This window comes from Mus pahari, chromosome 6 (assembly GCF_900095145.1).
Source record: "Mus pahari chromosome 6, PAHARI_EIJ_v1.1, whole genome shotgun sequence".
Taxonomy (NCBI): Eukaryota; Metazoa; Chordata; class Mammalia; order Rodentia; family Muridae; genus Mus; species Mus pahari.
The window spans coordinates 42,487,436-42,504,328 of record NC_034595.1 but is presented as its reverse complement, the minus strand read 5'-3'; the positions used below and the strand labels follow the sequence as shown (position 1 = coordinate 42,504,328).

At 35.9% G+C, this 16,893-nt stretch overlaps 1 pseudogene; it reads right to left on the bottom strand.

The window, feature by feature from the left end:
• LOC110323309 overlaps positions 1–16,527 on the bottom strand; it is a 172,248-nt pseudogene extending 155,721 nt beyond the window's left edge.
• Positions 16,528–16,893: the final 366 nt, after the last annotated feature.

Here is a 16,893-nt window from a genome sequence, read left to right as displayed (position 1 = left end):
AGTCTTATTGCTCTTTTAGCTTTCCATTTCGGTGGGAGTTTATTTCCAGTAATGGCTAATTTAGATTCAAACCAGGTCATGCTTGCTTAGCAACAGCTGGAGTGTCATGGATTTCCTTTTTCTAATATCAGTCTAAATATTGCCTTAAAAGTTCACATCTATCATTATACCAGACAAAGATTCAGTACTAGCCACCACCTTAGTTCTATTGGCATAGCTATTAATTCAGTCCTTGGAATTGTCAGGAATGTTGATAGTGTTCTTGGCTTTGATGCATTGTGGTTCTCTCCATACAGAGCAAACTGAGTGTGCTACTGATTTGATGCTGCTCCATCTCCATCATAAAGCATAGATTCACTCATTCCCTTTTGACTTTGCCTCTCATTCTTGTAATTAAGTCTCCTTTGATTGTGTTTGGCAACTCACCATCTGCAGACAAAGAGGGCAAGCCCAGAAAACTGGCACTTTCACGATTTCTCAGGGTCCTTGATTAAACTCCGTTTAATTCTGAGAATCTTAATCAAGGTAATTATCTGAGTGAGGGTGTCTGTGTCTGCGTCTGTGCTGGCTCCTCTGTGGTTTCTTCCAACAGCTGGAAGGTGTTTTGATATGGCAGCTCTCTACAATGGACCCACTGTGATGGAGCAGCACAATGTAGAGCGGCTCTGCTGAACACAGTCTTGAGTGGACGGCTATATTGGTTTGTTTTTAAAATCTTCCAAATGTGTACAAAGCACCCCACATGTTTTGTGCCAAAAGATTAGATTAGCTAATTTGCAATAACACTAAATTCAACCCCTTAATATATTTCTCCATAATTCTCACACCAAAAAATGCATTAATTACTTATCAGTACGCTGAACTACCTTCCCCCAAATACAGGAAGTTCAAGCCAGAGAGAGAGGTCAGAAATCATTTTCAATACATGCATCTCTTATTTTATGAAGTGTTAATTTTCTAGACATATTTTAAGCTAGTAAATATCTTAACATGACTAACTGTCTAACAGTGACAACAGAAATGAAAATAATTTCTTCTAATATTAGAAATGTTTGTCCCTGAAAATTAAATGTTCTATTTGTTGAATGGTTTTAAGAACCAGGGCTGGGCATAGCTACTGCATTGAGCATTCTGTTCAGTTATATTGTTTTGTCCAAGCCAGCACACCCTGGGCTGGGGGCATATAGATTTTCTTAAACACAATCCAGACTTCCATTTTGATTTATACCTCCTGAGTGAATCGACCCACCAGAGCTATTATATATCTTCCTTTTTCCATTTCCTTCCGTCAAGGCCTTTGGTTAGTGGGTGAAAGAAGATGAGAATCCGCCAGCCGTGCCATTGCGGGATAGGGAGGCCTTGGATGGCCTCCAGCCTAGCTTTCTCACCTTCTGATTTTGTTTTGACTTTTTAGCCTGCTGAAGTCTCATAAGAGCATAAAATGTACTGAAAGAGACTAGAAATTTCGCACCAACTTTATGCTTCTGTTTCGAAGTCAGTGGCTATGCATCAAATGTTTGATTTCAGAACAGTGTGGTATTTTACTATGAAATTAATTTAATAGATTAATCAACCATATTCAGAGCATAGAAGATGGTATCTCACCTCTTTTTATTAATTCATATTAAGTATATATGTGATGAAAGTTCTTTTAATAGGAAATTAAAAAGTATATATTCTACATTTGTGTGTGTGTGTGTGTGTGTGTGTGTGTGTGTGTGTGTGTAACATGTTTTTACAACCTAACTTTTTTTTTCAGCCTGATTTTTCTGATCTACTATTTGGAACTATTCAATATCGCACTTAAAAATGGACACTTTAAGAAATGTTGATAATTTTCCTTTCTCCTGCTGCCATTTCCTTCCACTCTTATGTTTACAAAGCTCCTGTTGACCCCATGGATTTTTCTTATCTACATCTTCAACATGGCTTCCTATCTCCCTATGTGTGTGGTTGCTAAAATGATACAAATTTGGGAATCTGGTAGCTGAACCTGACACTGTTTTCCAGGAGAACATCTCTTCCTCATTATTACCAAGTCATGCTTTAATAAACAGCAGAAGTCCTAATTTCTTTTAAATGGTTGTCTCTTTTCACCTCAAGAATATTACTAAAATAACAATATCAAAATAATGTAACAGATTTTAAAATGAATGTACAAATATATGCTCCCTTCATGACCCTTCTAAAGCTTAGGAGGTCAGGAGGTGAATGAAGGTATGGAAAACCCTGATGCTAATATTTGAATTTTTACATTTAAGACACAAACTTGAAGAAAATGTTACAAAATCTTTAACCCTAACATTTCCATGTGGAGAGTTTTTAAAAGAACTGTTTGGAGTTGTTTTGCCTAAAGAACTTATCAAGAGTGTGTCCCCATTGTACATATTAGAGGAGAAAGGTTTTGTCTGTTTTTACCTCTGCTTCAAAGCATAGTTAAAGTTAGAGAAGATGATGTTTGGAAAGTACTGAGCACAGGGCCTGGTCCATGAAGCAAATCAAACCAAATGTTGATCATTTCCCTTTCTCCTGCTGCCATTTCCTTTCACTCATGTTTACAACGTTCCTTAAGACCCCATGGACTTTTCTTATTTACGTCTTCAGCAAGGCTTCCCATTTCCCTATTACTCTCCCACAGCACATCCCTGCTTGCCTTCTCTCCATCATCAGTGTACTAGTAACTGTAAAGGTCACTTTGTCCACCCAAGCCATACCATTCAGAACACATTCATGAATTTCATGCTCTTTTGTTAAATAATAGGAGACTACAATTTAAAAGTTAGCTTCTAAGTTGCCCAGATCTACAATTCCTTAATTGCACAACTATTGAAGTTGGTTCACCTGCCCTTTTTATCTATAGGGAGTTTTGGTAATGCTTGGAAATTTGAACAGAAAATTTTAAGCCCACTAATGGGGACTTTAATAAGAGAGTAAACTTAGTACCAAGACGATATTTTTCAAATTAAAAAGGCCTGCATTCTATGACTACTTAAAGGTAAACTAGCACACTGTTCTGTTTATGTTTTATTTTAATTGTAATTTTATAAATCAAAAAGCCAGTTCACAGTAAAAATTATTAGACAATCTGAAATACCATTCAGTGGCTACATTAGATATGATATTTGTTCCTATCATAGCTTTTTAAATACTGAAAGTTTCTATAGTCAACTGTGAATTATTACATGCAAATGTTCTGCCATGGGACATATTTAATCACATATAAACATACAAAAGATAGTGCAGCTCTTTAAAAATAGAGAGGCATGTACTTTGTAGGCTTCAGTGTCAGCAGTGTTTGTTAGAGGCTCCTCACAAATGTATGTAGCATGTAGAGATGATTCTCAGAACAAGCAGTTTTTCACCATACAGCTGTTTCACAAATACCGCCAGGATGCCTTTGAAGGTTGGGGCATGTTGATCAAAGCAGTCTCTTGTGAAGCTTCAGAGACATTTCAGCAGCACATTAAAATACAAGAAGGGAACTGACATCAACTTAACTCCCCACCATGATGTGATTTGTCCTATTAATACCAAGCCTGATATTAATTTAGATGATAATGCATTGCTGTTGTCTTAGAAAAAAAAGGCAAAATATAAGCAAATTCCAGGTTCCATAAAGGCTTATGGTGTAAAACAACAAATTTACTATGATTAACTTCTTTTTTTTTTTTTTTTTTTTACAGTTCAATAAATTTTTTATTTTTTTAACATTTTTTATTATTATTTTCTTTATTTACATTTCAAATGCTATCCCAAAAGTTCCCTATACCCCACCCCTGCCCCTGCTCCCCTACCCACCCACTCCCACTACTTGGCCCTGGCCTTCCCCTGTGCTGGGTCATATAAAGTTTACAAGACCAAGGGGCCTCTCTTCCCAACGATGGCCGACCAGGCCATCTTCTGCTACATATGCAGCTAGAGATTCAAGCTCAGGGGGTACTGGTTAGTTCATATTGTTGTTGCACCTACAGGATTGCAGGCCCCTACAGCTCCTTGGGTACTTTCTCTAGCTCCTCTATTGGGGACCCTGTGTTCCATTCAATAGCTAACTGTGAACATCCACTTCTGTGTTTGCCAGGCACTGGCATAGCCTCACAAGTGGCCGCTATATCAGGGTCCCTTCAGCAGAATCTTGCTGGCATGTGCATTAGTATCTGTGTTTGGTGGCTGATGATGGGATGGATTCCTGGATGGGATTAACTTCTTTTTCTAGAAATAAAAATAGGATACAGTATATATTAGATGACTTCACTTGAAACCTAGCTTTTCCCCATGGGGGGGGCCAAGGACAGGGCAAATAGTAACACTATAAAATTAATGCTACTCTGAATAAACTTTGCACCCAGAAACAAACAGGAAAACTCAAAATGCCCTTCGCCTACCTTGGTAGAAAGATAATCAGTCAGTTCTAATTTTGAGGACTTAGCAATATAGAAACAGAGAGATTTTGGAAAATAGTCTTATAACTTTTTATTGACATGAGTACAATGCCAAAATCAAAACAAACAGCAAACCCAATTCCCAGTTTTCTTGTCCAAACTTACTGGAAACTTTAAAAAATGTATATATACACACACATATATGTATATATATATATATATATATATATATATATATATATATATATACATATACATATATGTGTGTGTGTGTGTGTGTGTGTATAACAACTAGTTTAATGCAGAAGCTTCTGACAAAGTTCTACCATGGTTATGGTGTGCTCAAGTAGCCAAAAGGATGTAATGTGTTTGAACAAGAAATGATCAGAAATTCAAATCAGTTATTTTATAAAGATTGGTTACCAATTTTCTGTTTGTTTAGTTACTGTTTCTGTGGATTTTTGTTTGTTTGCTTGATGATACCACTAAATAGCCCTGTCTGGTCTATAATTTGCTATGTAGATCATGCTGTGCTTAAATTCACAGATATCCATCTATCTCTGCTGGGGTTAAAGGCATGTGCCACCATGCCTGGATGCATTTGCCTCTGTGCTTCTTTTATTTGTAAAAGTTTTTATATGGAAAAGTCTTCCTCTAGTTTGAAAGAATTTTCTTCTATGATCTTGTTGAAGATTTGGTACATAACATTGACTTGAAATTCTTCCTCATCTATCCTTATAGTTCAATGGTTTGATATTTCATGATATACCCTATTATACTTACTGGGTCTGTATCTTCTATGTTATCTTGAGACCTGATATTCTCTATAACCTGCTTAATTTATTTGACATACAAGGATTTCCCTTGAGTTTTCTAGTTGGATTATTGGATTTTTCAATTCCACCTTAAGTCTTCTTCAATGTTTCTTTTTATTGAATTCCTTATCCATGTCTTGGCTTGGTTTCATGATTGACATCTACCTTATATTTGTGTTTTCTTGGGAATCATTCAGGTGTTTATTCTCTTTAAGTTCTTTTGTTGTCATTGTTGTGTTTAAATTCAATTCATATATTTCTTTGGATTTCCTTTAAGTTCCTTAAATGAATTTATGAAGTTTATGGTATTATTCTTGAAATTATGCACCCCATAGCTTATCTAGTTAATTCTCATTGGCAAATCCTTCTGCAGAATTGATGGGTTTTGCATAGTATTTGGTTTTGACACCGAGATATAAGTGTATGGACTCCTTTTGTCAGTTCTGTTTCTGATATGGACAGAGAGACTGGGTGCTGAAGAAAGGATATGTGGCCCAGCTGTGCTTAGAAATTGTAAATGTCTTAGGTGGAATAAAGTCACACAGACACAGGAAGCCTGGCTGGTGTGCAGAATGTGTTATGGTTTAAGTCTTTTCAAAAAAAAGGTATTTTCTTTATTTATGTTTCAAATGTTATCCTCTTTCTTAGTTTCCTCTTCAAAAATCCCCTATCCCCTCCCCCTCCCTCTGCTCTCCAACCCACCCACTCCTGCTTCCTGGCCCTGGCACTCCCCTATACTGGGGCATAGAACCTTCACAAGACCAAGGGCCTCTCCTCCCACTGATGACTGACTAGGCCATCCTCTGCTACATACACAGCTAGAGACATGAGTCCCATCACGTGTTTTCTTTGATTGGTTTAAGTCTTGAGTGTAGGGTTAAGTCTAGGGCGTGGGGAGGGTTTGTGGAGGGGAAGATGAGTAAGAACCTCTGGTTTTGACCCTGGAGAAGGATGTGAAGGATCTAGCTGGATAGAGAGGTTAGATGTAGCATTGGAGGAGACCTTGTGCTATGGCTATGCCTTTGGTTACCCTCAAAGCAAAAATGGTAAGTTATTGCTGAAGAGGCATGTTCTTCACACACAAGGTTGGGAAGTTACTGAGCTGGAAATGACGTGAAAGACTCCTTGCGGATTAGCTTGCATGGTATCAGAAAGCACCATGCAAACTCCTGAAGGCAAGGTAAGGAAGCAACTAACAATCTTAAACACAACAGTGAAGAACAGGACATGATGATTTTAGAGGCTCAGTAAAGATGCATACATTGGCGGTAATGAACATGACTTTAATTGGACATGAGTTCTTCTCAGTAAGAGGGAAATCATGCCTGCTACTGGAAACCTAACAAACTACTCAGGGCTAGCAAAGTCATGGATCTTGGAGGTATCTCTGTCTCCTGCTCCTGTATCAGTCACTTTAGTAAACCAGCATAGTATTTAATCATACTGTAAAAATTTGTCCCTATACTCATAGACTAGTGTGTATTCACCCTTCATCAGAGAAACTTTATAACAGAGATAATTATAGAAAATTCAGTGTTAGGGAGCTCAGTTTCAGTGGATAGATCTACAAAATACCTAAGGGCTAAGGACCTAAGAAGAGGGAGTGGGAAGATTGTAAGAGTCAAAAGATCAGCAAATTTGCTGGGAAATTATGCTTTCTAGGAATGTTAGAAGCCACACCTGTAAGTACTCACTGACATGACTGCCTTAGCATGAACTTAACATGGAGAATATTAAACATGCTAAAGATATGAGGGAAAGGCCATAAGACCTAAACTCTACAAAAACAAACAAACAAAAAGTACAGACAGACAACTAAGGAAAGGTGAGAGCTAGATCAATAGTCTTCCCTAGGAAAGATGACACCAACTGGTTATTCAATTCCAAATGCTCAACATTAAAACATAAAAACAAATAACATTATATAGACTAATTAGGATATATATATATATATATATATATATATATATATATATATATATATATATATATATATATATATATATATATATATATATGATATATCTAACATGCATATAATGTATATGATATATAATATATTATATTATATATTTATATGATATACATTAAATGCATGTTACATATACAATGTATATAACAACAATTAATGAAAAAAGAGGCCACAAATTTGAAAGAGAGCAAGGAAATTTACATAAGAGGGCTGGAGGGAAGGAAAAGAAAGGGTAAATGATGTAATTATGTCATAATCTCTCAAAATATTAACCCAAAATCTTCAATGGAAGATTAAAATAGTGGTTATCTATAGTGTATATACTTTACACACTTATGGAATGTAGGAACATCTTTACCCTCAGCCATCTGATCAAGCTAGCCCTCCTTTTTTATAACCACATTAGTCTTGAGAATATGAGAAATAAATCAAAAGGATAAAAGAGCCTTTAAAAGTTGAAAATGAAACTTAAAATTTTTAATTTAGTACCAAAAAGTTACTTTTCTGTGTAATCATCAAGGGAAAGTGGATAACATCCCAACCATTCATAAGGAAGAGCACTTTGAACCTGGAGACTGATACAGTTTTGTAAAAAGAATAACCATGACCTAGAATTATGTTAGATGGTCTGTGATTCAGTGAACTCTTGTCTACATTAACTTGATAAAGACAAAATTTTCCAAAAATTTTGTTTAAGAAGACAAAACACTTGGGTGAAAGTAAATGGGCCAAAAGTTGAGTTGTCCATCAAACACTGGTATATTCTGAATGTAACTGCATGATATACAGCACTTCTTGATTTGACCTCAGCCCTTACTGATCACCCTCAACTTTTCATACTTTCCAGTAGTGGACCAGAGATGGTTCTAAATTTAACCTCTGTATTTCCTTGCTTCTTGAATGCTATTTTCATTTCTGTTTGAAATTCTTTGATCAATTTTTCTTGGACTATTGAAAAATATAATCTGTCTTGTAAATGGACATTATTTAGTCCTTCGCCGTGGCCTTTAGCATCAGACTATTTGCTGACAGTAGGATGGGAAGAGAAGGGGCACAGGGTTTACATGAGCCAGAGATGACACTCAGACTTTGCAAGGAGACACTTTATGGACTTGTAAACACTTAACCCTTTGTGCTTATTCCCCAACTTGTTCTCAAAGGGTTGATGGGAAGGTTTAATATGATGGCAGGTTTAAAGCTCTTAGCAAAGAGCTTTAAACACATTAAAATAAAAAGCCAAAATCTATTTCTCACTAGCCAAGTAAACAGTTAACCTCATACCAAATACTCCATAAGTTTAATTATGAAATAAGTTACTAAATTAAAGTGTGTTCTTTTAAAGTTATTTAAATATATTACTCTATTTTTTAATTTGTAAAAAATACAGAGCAAAATGTTCATGTGTTTGCAATGAGTAAGAGTACTGAAGCATTCAACAACCAACTGGGAAGCAGTGAAATTGGTGACCTGGGTGAACTTTCTCCTGAAGGCAGTTCTGGGAAGAACAAGGAAATGCAAAGATATGCAAAGAGTACCATCAAGCTGAGCCCAGCTCATTAGTAATCTCCTTGACTCTACTAGGAGGCCCTCCTGCTACAGCTTGGGCTGAGAGCCCTCAGGGCTGCAGATGGTCTCTGACACACAGTAGCAGTCAGTGCAGAGTGAACCAGGTTATCAGTCTAGGAATGTCCCATGTTCTGGTTTGTGCTGTAGTGCCATATGTGTGAAGAAAAGAAAAATCATGGCTTATCCCTAGGAAGGAAAACTAATTTGCTAATGTTCCATGGATATATATATATATATATATATCGCAATAGTTCAAGAATATCTTTTAAGTGTCCAAAATAATTTAAAGCAAACTGGAAACAATTGCCTATCAAAGTAAGCTTATTTGTCCATATAAGAAGACCTTTGAAAATATTATTACTCTTACTTTAAGTCAGTGTAATTTTTTTAAAGGTCCTATTATTACTAAAGTAGATACAATTTTCTCAAACAGGGTTTGGAGAATACCAATAAAAGTATAGTTCTGTGGATACAAACAAATACTTCCATTTGAATGGAACATGCAAATGCTAACAAAGAACTACATTTCTCTTGAAATTTAAAAAAAGGTTAAAGTCTAACCCTAAACCCAGATTTTGAAGACAATTGAACTGATGATTTTTCTGACCACCTCTGTTCCTGGCTTTTGGCCTTTCAATTGTAAAACTTTGTCCTACAGAATTTTACAGTGCTTTGTGATGTTAGAGGATTTACTGTTTTGTTAGTTTCCTTTTCTGTTTTTGTTGTTCTAATTATACAGTCCAGGACCTTGTGGATGTTAGACAAACATTTCAACCAATAAGATACAATCTCATATAAGAAAATTTATTACTAACTTAAAAATCTGATGGAAGGAGGTGTTATTACTAATGTGATATCCACAGATAAACAAAGCATTTTGTATTGAACGTTCTTGTTAAAATCCTCCTGTCATTCTCTAAAAGCAGTCCTTACTTCATTATCTTCAGTTTTTTGTCATTTCTCTGTTTTTTTTTCCTCGCCCTGCTTCATTACTCCTTGCCCTAATTTTCCTTTTCTTTTGCCTTTAACAAAACCTTTAACAAACCACCACCACTACCATCACAACAAATAACAGCAACCACAGAAAAACTACTTTGTTTTTTTATCAGAGTTAGCATGTTCGTTGCATATCAGTCTATGGATGGGTTCAAATGTCAACTTTCCAATTATAGTGGCAATGACTTGGGATAAAGAACTTAATCTTCCTCAGTTTCACTATCTAAAACAAGAAGGAGAAAGAATTCATTCGTCAAAAATAGCTATGATAATTGAGCTGGTAATATCTTCAAGTTTGGAGAATAGCCCTTGGTGGCCTGACAATAGGAACTGTCACTTCCCTTGTTGCAGACTGGATTCATCATCACACTTTTAGCCTCTCAAGAAACCTACCAGTATAGTTTCAACAAAGTATTTCTACCATAAAAGGAATTCCAGTACCAGACGTTAAGGGAATACTGGATTCACATCCTTAGGATGGTTTTTGTCCTTGAAATCCTTTGTAAATTTATTGATATCCACTACTATACTATTGTTATCTAGTGCTATAATAAACAAAGAATCAATATTTACTGATGAGCTAGAAACAATCCTAAGGACAACCAATATTTCAATATATAGAACCCAATCCTGTTGGATTTATGATTGGAAGATGAATGTTACATAATTTATTTAAAAGGTTTATTAAATAAAGAAAGCTTTTCAACCTTAAGTGGAATAGTGGAATATCAGAAAAATAATTGGTGCTGTGCTGTGGTATATAAACATTAACATGTAAAGCAAAAATTTTTACCTATGGTGAATGGTGGTTACATAAAGTTGTTTTTTATTTGGTTGGTTTTTTGTTTGTGTTTTTTACTTTTATATTGTTTTTTTAAAATTTATGAATTTTAGTGATGTTTAGAGGAATCAAGATTTAGGGACTTGAACTTGTTTCTGTGTAACAGTGTGCCTGACTATAGCCATCTTTGTTAAAGACCAACTCCTGGATAAAGAAATAGTAGGTGAACAATTTAGTTTCAGAACATTTTAAATGAAAAACGTAACCAAAGGGAGACGTTGCTCAATATAGAGTTTCAAAGACTAAACAACAGATTAGGGACAGATTAAGACTAAATTATCAAAGGCCAAGGCAAATTAAATTAGGAATGAATAACCCTGCCTCAGCCAATGGGCCTGGTTCTTGTTAGGAATACAAATTCTAGATACATAAGATCCATACCTCTGCCAGGCGTGGTGATGCATGCCTTTAATCCCAGCACATGGGAGGCAGAGGCAGGCAGATTTCTGAGTTTGAGGCCAGCCTGGTCTACAAAGTGAGTTCTGGGACAGCCAGGGCTATACAGAGAAACCTTTTCTTGAAAAACCAAAAAAAAAAAAAAAAAAAAAAAAAAAAAGATCCATACCCCTGTTTGCACAGTTGTATTCAATCAGCTGGACCCCAGAAGCTGTGTTTAAACTACCCAGGAGCCTTGTGTGATATTTCTGTCTACTCAGTGTAAAGAAGCACTAAAGGATAAGTTTATGAATTTTCCATATCTCTTAAGATAATTTTAGGAACATTATCCAAGAGAGAGAAAGTTAAATTAATTTGGAATTTTTATTATATTTGAAATTTACAGTTTAATTTCCTTGATGAATATAAGTTTCTTCTTGAGTTTTCGAGTTATGAGAAGGACTTCATATGAAAATAAATCTGGTGAGAGTATTAAAATTTAAATGAAAGGTCTGAAGTATAAAACCTTTAAAGGAGTAGATAGAGGTCTCAAGAATATTTTCTTCTTTCTGATATACAGTAAACATACAGGCAGCAAAAGCAAAAGAAAAAAAAAGATGAGTTACTAAACTAAGAGGTTTTTGCAGTATAAAGGAAAAGCACAAAATAAAAGGGCAAATCATAGAAGGTGTCAAATATTTAGAAATCATATATTTGATAAGTGATAAGTGTTAATACTGAAAATAGAATTCAAGAGCAAAAACCCAATCATCCAGTCAGAAGACAACAAATGGAAAATATACTTTCCTACATACTTTCCTAAGAAAAACACATAAATGGTCAAGCACACGAAAAATGTTTACCATCACTGGGTACAAGAGAAGTACAAACTAGAACTGTAATAACAGATCACCTACAGTTAGGATAACTGGTGCTAAAAAATAAAAATAAAACAAACAAACAAAAACGGATAAGCAATGTTGCCAAAGATCTGGGGGAAAGGGAACCTTCATATGGTGTTAGTGGGAATGTAAACAGATCCAACCATTAGGAAAATGGTCGGGAAATTCTTCAAAAGCATAAAACTAGAATACATTTCATATAGCAATCCCAGAGGAGATAAAATTATTACCTCAAAGAGTTGCCCTGGCAGCCCACAGTCATTTAGTGTTAGTAACGAGAGTAAGATATGGAAACAGGCTAAGTATTTACTATCATATGAACAAAGAAACTGTGACTGTGCAAAAATATCTTTAAATATCTTTAAAAAATATCTGTTATTTGTGAGGATGTGGATGAAGTGGAAGATACTGACAAATGAAATAAGTCAAGCACAGAAGGATAAATACCGACTCAAGTTTCCTATACCTGGAACCTAAAGTTAGTTGAACTGAGAAACATAAGAGAGGGAAGGTCAGCAGGGCTTGTGGGTGTGGAAAATTGGGAGATGGTAGTCAAAGAACACAAAGATGCAACCATAAGATGAGTGGGTTCTGAAGACCTGATGTAGAACATAGCAATCATAGTTAACAATAATGTGTTGAATACTTGAAATCCACAGATAAAGTTAGTCTTCCATACATGGCTTTGAGACTAGCTTGTCTACGGACCCGATTTAACAGTATACACATATCTAGTCGTGACATTGTATGTTTTGAATATGAATGATTTTGCAAGTTGTTATAAACCTAAACATATCTTTAAAAGTAATTTCATTGGAATTCTACAAATATTTGAGCAATAATCTTAAATAAAGACCAATACATTTACAAACTAAAATGAAATATATTTCTGCAACATGAAACTGCTTATTGCATGAATATTAATTTCTTTAAAGTATGCTTCCTGTTCTTTATCCACACACATCATTTTGAGCAGGCTATTTAATGTCAGCATGTATAGAGCACAGTAAGAAGAAAGGATTATTTGATTGAGGTCCCAGAGAGGCTCTAGATCAGGTAGAGAGTAATGGAATTTCAGTTAGATCTACAAGTGTCCCACCAGGGTTAAAGTGTCACTTGAGTTTGCAACACCCAAGAAAAAGATGGGTATTGTGTTCTGATGGATTAAATTAGATTAACAGATGTCAGATTTTGATAATTTCTTCCTAGGAGAATCTGAGTTTGAGCTCTTTATTTTAATAAAAGGAAATATAACAAAATAACTTTGAATATGAAAATGTCTATTATTGTATTAGGCACTAAGGTTGCAAATATATGATTTTATAAATATTTTCACTTATAGCAAATTAGTTCACAAAGTTGATTTTAAATCTGACAATAGACAAATACATTCTCATAGTAAGATTTCAAGCGTTTTATAATTTTGGTTATACATTTCTGATGAAACCCATCCAACTGGTTTTTCTCTAAGATATAATCATAAAAGTTTAAGTCATCTTTAAGGTAAGATAATGCAAAAATACAATCTCAAACAATTTCTCCGGAAAAGTTGTGAAAGTATAAATAAAGGGAAAAGAAAGTTTAAAAGAGAAATTACTAAATCATGTTAGACATATTTTCAGATGAACTTTTGGTTTTCTAGGCTACCAGCACTCACAGACTATTTAGAATATAGTAGAAAAAAACATAATGAAGGTTGTTTTGGATATCATATATATTTATACATGTTTATTGGAACTGATCACAAATAAGATACAAAATTACCAACATGTTAGATTTATTTCTCAGAACAATGCCTCATTGCTTACAGTATACTTTCTGCTCAAATGTGTCTGTGTTCAGCAGAGGAAAAGACAGCTACTCTAACATTTTCCCATACAGCTACTCCAACATCCCAAACACTGGAAATGCTTTAAAGGAACTTGCTTGCTTTCCAGTTTGAAATTTAGCATACTTTCAGCTATACTTTGCAATATCAAAATGTTTACTATTGTCTATTGCTTTAAAAAATATATGTAATATTTACAAATTTTAAAAATATTTCAAATTGCCAATTTAAAAAAATTAACAATGAATGGAAAATCATATCATATATTTATATACAATGGCAAAATAGTTGTGCAGACAAAACCAGGATCAAGAGAAATGACATTTTATGAAACTATTGATAATACTTAAAACCGATATAGAAAGTAGAAACCTACCTAGGACATATGTTTGATCATTAGAGTTGTAGTTTCTGTAAACATTCTTTAAGCTATGTGTAAATGCTGTAATGAAACCATTATTAAAAATAACTGATACAAATGATTAGTTAAGAAAATGTCTTCAGATATTAAATTAAAATAGTGAAAATTTTTATGATGTAGTCATTATTGTGAACCATCATAAAGTTGGAGTGAAATATTGAATATTCATAATGAGAATACACAATTAAGCACACATGTGTTTTCATCTATTTCGGTTCATTATCCTAATTCATTCAGAAACTTTCCAATATTTGTTTAGAGGGGATCTTTGGGTTGGCACTCACACCTTTCCTTTTTTGTTTAGTAAATGTGGGTGCTTTGCTTACATGTGTGTCTTTGCATCATATGCGTGCCTTGAGCCTGTGAGAACCCAGAAGAGCAAAAGAGAAATTATCCATTATTTGTCATCCATATTTGATCTCTTTCAGGATTGCCTGGCCCATTGACCAAGGTAAATTAAGAGACTGTCCAATTATTGATAGAAAATATGCTAGAAGCCTCAGAATTTCTGTCTTAGTTAGGCTTTCATTGCTGTGAAGAGACACCATGATCAAGGCAACTCTTATATGGGACAACATTTAATTGGGGCTAGCTTACAGTTTCAGAGATTCAGGTCATTACTATTCTAGCAGGAAGTATCATAATAAGATACCAGCAGACCTGGTGCTGGAGCAGGAGCTAAGAGTTCTGCATCTTGATTTGCAGGCACCCAGGAGAGACTGGCATCCTCAGGCAGCTAGGAGGAAACTCTTTCAGTCAGCTAGGACAAGGGTCTCAAAGCCCACCCCAACAGTGATGCACTTCCTCAACAAGGCCATACCTATTCCAAGGCCGTATTTCTTAATAGTGACACCTCCTGGGCCATGCATATCCATACCACTACAATTTTCATAAAAAATCAAACAAAAACAAACAAATAAAAATCAAAACATGTTAACAGCAAAGGTTTAAAAAGAAAAATTTCCAATACTTGACAACAAGCCAAAGAAATTATATAACAAAAAGTCCTACTTATTCTTTGTATAATCATTCTCCATTACCTGCTAGAAGTAACCTTAAAGCTACACAAAGAAATGAAATTTGGCAGAAATATGTGTCTCACATTGCAGAATTTGTGAAACTAAAATTTGTACATCATATCTGTACTGGCTAGTTTTGTGTCAATTTGACACAAGCTGGAGTTATCACAAAGAAAGGAGATTCATTTGAGGAAATACCTCCATGAGATCCAGCTATAAGGCATTTTCTCAATTAGCTATCAAGGTGGAAAGGCCCCTTGTGGGTGGGACCATCTCTGGGCTGGTAGTCTTGGGTTCTATAAGAGAGCAGGCTGAGCAAGCCAGGGGAAACAAGCCAGTAAAGAACATCCCTCCATGGCCTCTGCATCAGCTCCTGCTTCCTGCCCTGCTTGAGTTCCAGTCCTGACTTTCTTGGTGATGAACAACAGTATGAAAGTGTAAGCTGAATAAACCCTTTCCTCCCCAACTGCTTCTTGGTCATGATGTTTGCAGGAATAGAAACCATGACTAAGACAATATCGTTGCTCCATATTCAGGACTTAAATGGGCTTCTGTCCTAAGTTCTGAAAAGGCTGATTCTGTTGTGGCACATTTGTTGAAAGTTGAGGTTATCATGGGGATACCCTTACAAATGAAGATTGACAATCCTCCGGCATATATTTCCCATAAAATCAAATTACTTTTTGCATATTGGAACATAAAGTATGTTACAGGTGTACCATACAATCCAACACGTTAAGTAGTTCTAGAAAGATCTAATTGTACGTTTTAAAATTGGGTATTTTATTTATTTACATTTCAAATGTTATCCCCTTTCCAGGTTTCCCCCTCTGAAACCCTCCTATCCCACCCTCTTACCCTATTTCTATGAGAGTGCTTCCCCACACACCTACCCACTCAAATCTCACTGCCCTAGCATTCCTCTATACTGGGACATCAAGCCTTCACAGGACTAAGGGCCTCCCCTCCCATTGATGCCAGATAGGCCCCTTCAACTACTTAAGTGCTTCCCCTAACTCCTCCATTGGGGTCCCTGTGTTTAGTCCGAATTTTCGCTGAGAGCATCTGCATCTGTGTTTGTCAGACTCTGGCAGAGACTCCCAGGAGACATCTGTATGAGGCTCCTGTCAGCAAGCACCTCTTGGCATCCACAATAGTGTCTGGGTTTGGTGTCTGCATGTGGAATGGATCCCCAAGTGGGGCAGACTCTGGATGGCCTTGCCTTCAGTCTCTGTTCTACTCTGTCCATATATCTCCTTTAGATAGGGGCAATTCTGGGTTAAAATTGTGGAGATGGGTAGGCAGCCCCATCCCTCAACAGGGGTGAGGGTGGGGGTCATACCTGATGTCTGGATATGGTCTCAACAGGTTCTCCCTGCCCTTTTGGGGTATTTCAGCTAATGTCATCCCCATCATGTCTTGGGAGATTCTTGCTTTCCTGGCATCTGGGACTTTCTGGTTGTTATCCCCAGTTCCCCATCCCCCATTGCTATAACAATTTCCTGACCCTCCAACTCCTCCCATACCTGATTCTGCCCCTCTTTTTTCCCTTACCCTCCTTTCTTCTGTCCAAGTACCTCCCACCTTCTACTTCCCTTGACTATATTGCTCCCCATTCTAAGTAGGACTGAAGCATCCACTGTTTGGTCTTCCTTCCTCTTGAGCTTCATGTGGTCCATGAGTTGTATCGTGGGTATTCCACACTTTGTCTAATATCCACTTATCAGTGGGTATATAACATGTGTGAGTTTTGTGACTGAGTTTCCTCTCTCAGGATAT